This window comes from Globicephala melas, chromosome 4 (assembly GCF_963455315.2).
Source record: "Globicephala melas chromosome 4, mGloMel1.2, whole genome shotgun sequence".
Lineage (NCBI taxonomy): Eukaryota > Metazoa > Chordata > Mammalia > Artiodactyla > Delphinidae > Globicephala > Globicephala melas.
The window spans coordinates 143,596,634-143,605,212 of record NC_083317.1 but is presented as its reverse complement, the minus strand read 5'-3'; the positions used below and the strand labels follow the sequence as shown (position 1 = coordinate 143,605,212).

Genomic DNA, 8,579 nt, shown 5'->3' with positions numbered 1-8,579 from the left:
GGCCTGAGCTTGAGCAAATTATTTGATCTGCCTCTGTCTTAGTTTCCACATCTGAAAAATGGAGTGCATAACAGTACTGCTTCACAGAGCTCCTGGGCAAACTTTAAAAAAGATGTGAAGTGTTTAGGACAATATCGGGAACATAATACAAGTTTAATAAATGTCAGCTGTACTGTATACTCCTTGCTATAACTAGCCATGCCAGAATGTCTACTTCCCCTTCCACGTGTCCTAGGCTTCTACCATGACAAAGAATCAACTTCTTTCCCCCAGCCAGCTCTACGGGCATAGATTTGTGCAGTCACATGGGGCCCCATGCTTGGGGCCTGGCACTTAGCTTAACACTCTGTCTTTACCATCTTGAAATTACTAGTAATTTTGTCTTTGAACTTGCGTTTTGTAAGTGAAGTCTGGAGCAGAGGAAATCCACACAATATACGTGTCCATTGTGTTCTTCCCTGCTCGACTCACATCTGGCATGCTTGATGCCCCTTGAACACAGAATTCTGATGACTCCATGATGTCTGAGAGGTGAGCAAAACTCCAATCAGGTCCAGGGTAAGCATGTTACATCAACAACTAAGTGGGACAACCCCAAGAGGCCATGCTTTCCATTCCAACCAGAACGTGCTTTGAATGCAAAAGAAAGACAACAACCAAGGAATCCTAACATGTCCTTTCTTACTTGTTTTCCTTCCCTGTATTAGCTAACCATTTACTCTGAAATGCAGACATAGAAGGAAAGGGCAACCCATAGTTCCTCTTCCTTTCAGTTCTTCCTTATTCATCAGTAAGTCAAAGGTAGAGTGTGGGTAGAATGGGCACGTATCAAGAAGCCAAGACGTGGAAGCAACCTAAGTGTCCATCAACAGATGAATGGATAAAGAAGATGTGGTACATATATACAATGGAATACTACTCAGCCAGATAAAAGAATGAAATAATGCCATTTGCAGCAACACAGATGGACCTAGAGATTATCATACTAAGTGAAGTAAGCCAGACAAAGACAAATATCATATGATATCACTTATCTGTGGAATCTAAAAATTAATACAAATGAACTTATTTACAGAACAGAAACAGACACACAGACATAGAAAACAAATTTATGGTTAGCAAAGAGGAAAGGCAGGGGAGGGATAAATTAGGGGTTTGGGATTAGCAGATACACACTATATATAAAATAGATTATCAACAAGGTCCTACTGTATAACACAGGGAACTACATTCAATATCCTGTAATAAACTATAATGGAAAAGAATATGAAAAATTATATATACATATGCATAACTGAGTTACTTTTCTGTACACCTGAAACTAACACAACGTTGTAAATCAACTCTACTTCAATCTTTTAAAAAAGCATTCGAGTCAGTTTTGTGCTGTGTTTCAACTGTTCTGGTAAGTATGAAACACATCTGCATATGTGAACCACAATGTACATGTGCACAGACTCGCTACAAAGCACAGATTGCGGTGATTTCATAATGAGTTAAATGCTCTTATATCTTTCCTTAAAACTAGCATGGCACGATCTAAAAATGAAGGGCAACATTGATGCTAATCATTTAAAATGCTAATGCTTATTTTTCTTTACTTAGAATGATATTAAATAGCAAATAAAAAATACCATAACCTTTCCAAAGAGAACACATGGAAGAAAGGAGATAGCGTTATATTTTGTGTCTTTCGTGGCACTTTTTTTTCTTGCTTTTTGAATAAAGGGCACTGTATTTTCATTTTGCTAATAATATAGCCAGCGGCATGTTTCCCTCTCTCCAGCTTCTCCCCAAAGTTCCACCCAGGACCTTCTGCAGAAAATCTTGTGCAATCCCCCCATTCTTCCTCACCAGCAACAATCTAGCAATTTACTTTTATATATTTCCCATTGCATCTTCACTCTTAGAGTTAATATTGAACATGTCATCTCCCCTAATAGCCTGTCTTTCCTCTGAAGGGCAGGGATGAACTTCGCATTCTTATTTGCCTGGCCATGGACCAGAATCACCGGGGCCCTCATAGCCAAAATAAATTCCAGGAACTAACGATGAACAGAGAGGATCAGGAGCTCCAGGGCTGGGTCATTTGGTCACACAGCTAGCTTGAGAAGTAGTTGGATGAATGAAAGAATACCAGTGGTTCTGGTCCCTAGAATGGCACGTCTTCCGGTTCCGGTTCCAATACTCCCTGGTAAAATCCGGTCCATCCTTAATGGAATTTAAGGGCAAATTGTTCAGTGAAATCTCCCAAATTTTCTCCTCCCCTCACACCACATCTCTAAATTCCCTAGCTTCAAGTTCCTTACCCTATATTAATTATCTTCAACACTAATAAAATTTTAATTGAATTGTACTTCTCTGATTGGACTCTGCTAGCACTGAGGGTACAGCAGAGGGAGACTAGGGTGAAGCCACTGAGACCTTTGCCTTGAGTGCAAAATGTAAGAGAACATCAAAAAACCCAGTAATTGAGAAATGATATTTTATTGCCATATTTTAAACATCAAAACGAATGCAACAATTATCCATGATGAACAGTGTATCAAAATTTTCAGTCAAGAGAGGCTTGGACCCTATGTTTGCACCACTGGTCTCATTGGCTTCAGTGTAATCCCAGCCCTGTTGGATCCTACGTTTTATTTATCTTCTTACCCCAGCAGTTGATGAATACATGAATATATGAATGAATCGCTTCCTTGAACCAAGTCACCAGCTTGAAATTTGTAGACCCTGGTAATGAAGATGGCTATGGTGAAAGGTGAGCATGGGTCATGAAAACAGCTTTTAGAACACGGGACCATGTGCTCTAAAATTTCAATATTATTTTTTACCTTCAATCAGGTCCCCATAAAAATTCTCCTCCAATGCACCCCTTTGTGTAAAATTAGAAAAATAAATGCCACGTTCTGTGAGTAACCCTTCCTCACCATGATGCAGCCTGAAAGACTGCCCTCAGTGGGCCGATTCAAATGGAATCATGCCGTTTCAATAACGTTGCCTTAAAATTGTTCTCCCTTATTGTTATATAACATTGCTTCATGAATTGCTTGAATAATGCCACGTTTATTTCGCTTTCATTTACTCTTTATTTCAGAAGTTTCCAGGCCAAATGAGATCAGAAAAACAAAGCCATTTGAACAAAGGGAAGCAACGGGTTTTGTTATATTTCATTCTCTGTGTGATGTTTCCTACTTAAGAAGGAATTTAGCTCCAAGTTAAACTCAGGAAGAGAATGCAAACTATTATATACAGGATGGATAAACAAGGTCCTACTGTACAGCACAGGGAACTATATTCAATATCCTGGGATAAACCATAATGGGAAAGAATATAAAAAAGAGTGTGGATATGCGTAAAACTGAGTCACTTTGCTGTACGGCAGAAATGAAACACAACATTGTAAATCAACTATAATAAAATTAAAAAAAAAAAAAAGCCCCAGCGGATTAGGGCCTATCATTCACCTTTGTGAAGGAGGAGTGACATCACGCCGCCCTCCCCACCCCCGCCCCCCTCCCCACCTCCCCTCCTTGCAAAGTTGTTCCAGCGGCTCCATGGCCCCTGCGAAGACCGGCTGTCAACTGTGGGGGCCTGTCGGGGCAGGCTTCTCCGCCAGTGGCCAGCTTTTCACCCACAGTTAGCCACCAGGGGGCCGCCTGTTTGGATCAAATGGTGCAGACTCCACAGCTTTCCTCCAAACCAACCAAAACATCCCGGGCAGCTTTGGAGCAAAGCCCAGGAACTTAGCTGCAAAAGGAGAACAACTTCTCTCCAGCTACAAACCCTGCAAGTCCTAGGCTGCAGCCTTGTTAAAAGAGTGCAGAATAAAGCACGGATTTCTTGTCAAGGACCCAGGGGAAACAGAGTCCGTGGAGTCTGAAGGGAGAGGTCCCTCCCTCTCGCCAGGGAGCCTTGGGGTCTGCGACTCCCTCTCTCTCGACCCGCGCGCTGAAACTCTGTACTCAACAGCAGAAGCAGTTTCTGAATTCTTGACCGTTGTGGTAGTTCACGCTGTCAGTAGGCTTCTCATCCGTTTCCCTGGGACGCTCACAAGAATTGGGAATAAAACACGTCACCGGCTGGAAATTAGAAAACTCTCCAATAAATCATTGTTCAGACAGTTGAGGCTAAAAAAGCCACTGTCAAAACGGTTCGTTATACTAATACTTGTGTATATTGAATAATGAAGTCGGAATTATTTTGATATTATCTATAAGAAAATCATTGTACTCTGCCGTCAAAATAGGTTTATTGTAACCCTAGCCTCCGACCGATGACGTTTTAATCTTCTTGGGTGCTCAGGATTTTCACAAGCATGCTTCCAGCCCAGGACGCAGCAGCCTGCTTGCTTTTCTCGTAGCCTGAACCCTTGGCGTTCAGGACTGGGGGTGGGGGTGGGGGGATTTTAGAAGCTCATATTTGACCGGGGCAGGACTTTCCAAGAGTATAAATTATTTTTGTCTTCCGGGTTTTATTTGTCCATGTCCAGGGCAAAGACAAATGAACAGGGCGGCCCTCCTGGAACCTGCGGAGGGTCCCCACCCTGCGCCCGTCTCCCAGGATGTGCCGGGTGGTGTGGAGGGGGTGTTTCCTTCAGGCGCAAGCCGGGTATTTTTTGCAAACTTTATTCCCGGGGGTGGCGATGATGGGGAACGCCAGACGCCCGGCGGGAGCGAGGCCCCGGGAGGAGCCAGATCGCCGTGTCGGCCCGACACGCGCCACAAGTGGTTCGCAGAAGGAGGGAGGAGCGCGGCGGCCCGGGCCAAGAGGAGCCCGTGCTTCTGGAAGTCACCCTTCCTCGGCCCCGTGTCCCTCGTCCCCCCGTCCCTTCCTCTTTGCCGACGAGAGGAATGACGCCCAAGCCCGAACCGCCGTGCGCACGCAACCTGGTGGGTGGACGCGCGCCACCAACACCGCCGCGACATCGCCACCCAGGGAGGACTCCCAGGGTGGAGGGCACGGCCGGGACGGGGACGAGGGGGAGCCGGCACCTGGGGCGGCAGGTGCGGAGGCGGCGAGCCGGGCGGCGCGTGAGGGGCGCGCTGGGCAGGGGGCGCGGGCCGGGGAGCGGCGGACGCGTCCGAGCTCCGGGCCGGGGCCGGGCGGTAGTGTCGGGGGCTGGCGGGCGGGCGGCCGGGCCGGCGGGGGACGACGGCGGCGGGGCGCGCGGCCGGGAGGCCATTTCCTCGCGGCGCCCCTGGGGGAGCCCGAATGGCCTGCTCCCGGCCGCCACCGCCGCCGCGCGAGTCGGACCGCCGGGCGGGCCGGATGCAAAACCAGGTCACCGGTTGGCAGAAGCGGCGCGGAGGGGCGCCGGGGCCGGAGGAGGGCAGCGGCCGGGAGCCGGCCGGGCGCGCGGGCCCGAGAGGCGGGGACTCGGCGGCCGGGCCGCGCTCGCTTCCTGCGCCTATAAAAGTGGAGCGGCCCGGGCGGGCGGCGCGGCCCCGGCTGCGGCCGCCCCTCTGCGCCCGGGGAGTTGACATTCTGCAGGACTCGCGCGACGTCCCGTCGCCGGCGCTCCCCGGGACCCCGCCGCCGGGAGGAGGGGGCGGAGGAGGGTGGAGACTGCGGGGCTTGGCCAAGGAAGGCGCACATCCTCAGGCGGGCGGCCGTGACGCGGCGGGGATTAACTTTGCATGAATAATGTGAGTGCGCTGGGGAAGGAGACCTTCTGCTCCCGGGCTCGGGCAGCGCCCGCAGGCGGCCTTCCCCAGGCAGGGGCGCCCGACCCGGCAGGCTGGAGGACACCGGTAATTTGGCCGGAGGACGGCGCGGAGGCGGGGGTGCGGGGGAGGGGGCGACGGTCCCCGCCGTCCGGGGGGTGGGCAGGAGGGCGACGGGGGTGTCGCGGGAACCACACGGGGTGCGAGCGGCGACGCCGGGCGCGCACGCGCGCGCGGGCGGGCGTGGGTGGGGTGTCAGCCGCCCTGGTACCCGCCTCCGGGGGTTCGCGCCCCGCCTGGGGGTAGGAGGTGCCCTCTCCGCCCGGGCACCGCTCGGGGAGCCGCGGCGTGGGCAGCGGCGGAGCGGGGCGGCTGGGGCGGCGGTGTTCCTCAAACCCCGAGCCCGGCTGTTGACAGCCTCCTTGTGACATGGAGTTTGGCATCCTCAGCGCCGAACCGAGTGGAAGTTTCCATGATGAGGAAGTTCTGTGACACGAGGGTTCGGAAAAGGTTGGCAGACACCGGGGCTGGTGGTGGGGCGGGGGTGTGTTTGTGGAGGCGGTTTAAAGGGACTGTGGGTCCCCCATCGCCCCTGTTCTCCTGCCCCGGAACTCCGGGCTTTGAGAGGGGACCGATTCTGCGGGTGGCGTGCCCTGGTGCCCGTGCCTGGCGACTTGGCTTCTCCCCACCTCCCCGGGGAATGGGGGGCGACGTCGCTCGCCTCCCGGTTCGCGCTTCTTGCTTCGCTTCTCTTGACGCAGCATCTTCCCCTGGGGCCCCTCGAGTCGGTTCCGGTCCCCGAGTTGTGCCAGCTGCATGGTCGCCACCCCACCCCGGGCACCCCTCGGAGAAGGACTCATTGGGGGAGTTTTTACTCCAGGTGGATTTGGCCCTTCTCGGCTGCAGTTGTCATTTGTATTTGCCGGCGACCATTGTAGGCTCAGTATTAGTGCTAATTCTTAAGCCTTCTGATTTGTTTTAATGGGGGCGGGGTGAGTGTTTTGTTTACGGAAGGCTCAGTGTATAATTTTTCCCCAAATGGGAAATTTTACAGGAAGGGTCTAGAAGCATAACAGTTAGTGAAGTGAGTGAAAGAGAGACAAGAGTTTACCTGGGCAGAAAAGCGCAGACTCTACGTCGGCCCCGCTTCGCACACGTTGAGAATTTGTGAAGATTCAAACACTAAGCCTCAACAGTAAATAAATGAAACAGAGTCTTCCCTTTAGCATGTTATTGTTCTTAGGTGCCAGTGAGAGTCAGTTTTAAAGACCCGTTTTGAAGTTCAAAAAATGAAGCATTCCTTGGACAGCGTATTAATACCAGAGCACAGCAGTTTCTCATAGTGATACATGTATTGGGTGATGCAGACCTGCTGGACAATAGCTTTGCCTTCTTTTAGTTTCGTATGCGTATTTACATTTCAATAATATATAGCATGCTGTGCATTGCAAGGTAATACAAATTGCGTTTTAGTCAAAATATTCCATGATTCAATCTGAATATTCACGGTGAGGGATCTGCTCCCTAATTGATTTCTGCTTACCTTTTATTATGAAACAAGTCAGGGACTAGGAAATATGAAAGAAGAAGGTGTTTTGATGAAAGTTATTTTGAGCAGTGGACGTTTTCAGGAGTTTTCATGCCAGTTGGCTAAGCGTTTTAATTGACTCCAACAGAAATTCAATACTAAGCGATTTGTTTGGGCTGGGATATGGGATATGGGAAGGTATTGGTGAACAATCACTTATTATTTGTGCACGTTGAAAAGATACCATCAGAATCTTATTTTTAGTGAATTTCAAAGTTTTATTATGTATTGGAAGTGGTATCATCTGCTAGTAAATATGATTTGCTTCTCTTTTCCAACAAGTGAAATAAGTGATACTGAATTTAGCCCTAGACTTTTTTTTTTTTAAAATGAAGCAATTCCTGTTGGCATTACAAGGCAAAGGCATAATTTTATTGACATTGGAACATTATAAAGTAACTGACCTTTAAAAGAGGAATAAACATTCCATTTTCCCTCCTTTTAGATTCTTTGTAGTAAATCCTACCACAGAGATGAATTAAGGCAACTTCCTTTTCATTTAGCATCTTTGGGGAAAGGAGATTTCTTAAAATTTCCTTAAGAGCAGAGAAAGTTGTGGATCCTTTTCCTTTCCTGGGCTTTTTGCAGTCGTTTGAAGCACAGGGTGTGTGGACCCACAAATGGGATTGCACCTTTCTTTTTTTAGTAAGCTCATCTTTTTGATGGAAATCAGAGTAAAGGTGATTGGTTTCTTCAGCTCCTTTTTGTCATTTTATTGTAAGATTATGTGTTACTTCTTTAAAAAGCCCTCCCCTGACCATTGGAGCAGAGGCAGCCTCCCATTCCTTCTCAAAGCCATGGCATTGTTTTTTGCTTCCTTTTTTTTTTCCTTCCTTGGTCTTATTTTCCATCTGAATTGTTCATTTCAGTTGCTACTTGTTGAGTACCTGTCTAGACTATAGAGTCCTTGAGAAAAAGAATCTTGACTGTCTCGTTCACTCGTGATTCTCTGGCATCTTGAACAGTGCTTGGCACACAGTAGGTGCTGGATAAATCTTTGTTGAATAAATAGATGGCTGTGCCCAAACACTGTGTTCCAAAAAATACCTGACTAAGCATCTAACTGTGTACCAATTGGATGCGCCAAGATCTGTGCCTGTGTGTGTGTGTGTGTGTGCCATGTATATATGGTTCGATTTTTATCTCTCTCTCTCTCTTTTTTTTTTTGGATACGAAAGCTAGCCCTGCTCTATGTAGTGACAACGCAGAGAGTTATTTCTGTGAGTTCTTCCTGGGGGCGTTTGCCTTGAGTACATGGAAATCCTTAGCAGCAGTTTGTCTTACATGGTACCTTGATTCCCTGAAGACACTGACCTTCAGCTCCC

The 8,579-nt window shown here is 48.7% G+C and overlaps 1 protein-coding gene across 11 annotated transcripts in view; it reads left to right on the top strand.

Annotated features, from left to right (window-relative positions):
• Window positions 1–4,727: 4,727 nt before the first annotated feature.
• The window catches only part of THRB (thyroid hormone receptor beta), a 392,088-nt gene continuing 388,236 nt past the window's right edge, over window positions 4,728–8,579 (top strand). For 3 of the 11 annotated variants that reach the window (XM_060298658.2, XM_030876312.3, XM_030876308.3), the window contains exon 1: window positions 5,939–6,176. The gene's annotated coding sequence lies outside the window, so the exon portion shown is untranslated. Of the gene's footprint in view, window positions 4,893–4,957; window positions 5,007–5,502; window positions 5,754–5,938; window positions 6,177–8,579 lie in introns of those variants that run through there. The other 8 variants (XM_060298655.2, XM_030876311.3, XM_060298660.2 and 5 more) reach the window with 6 other exon arrangements.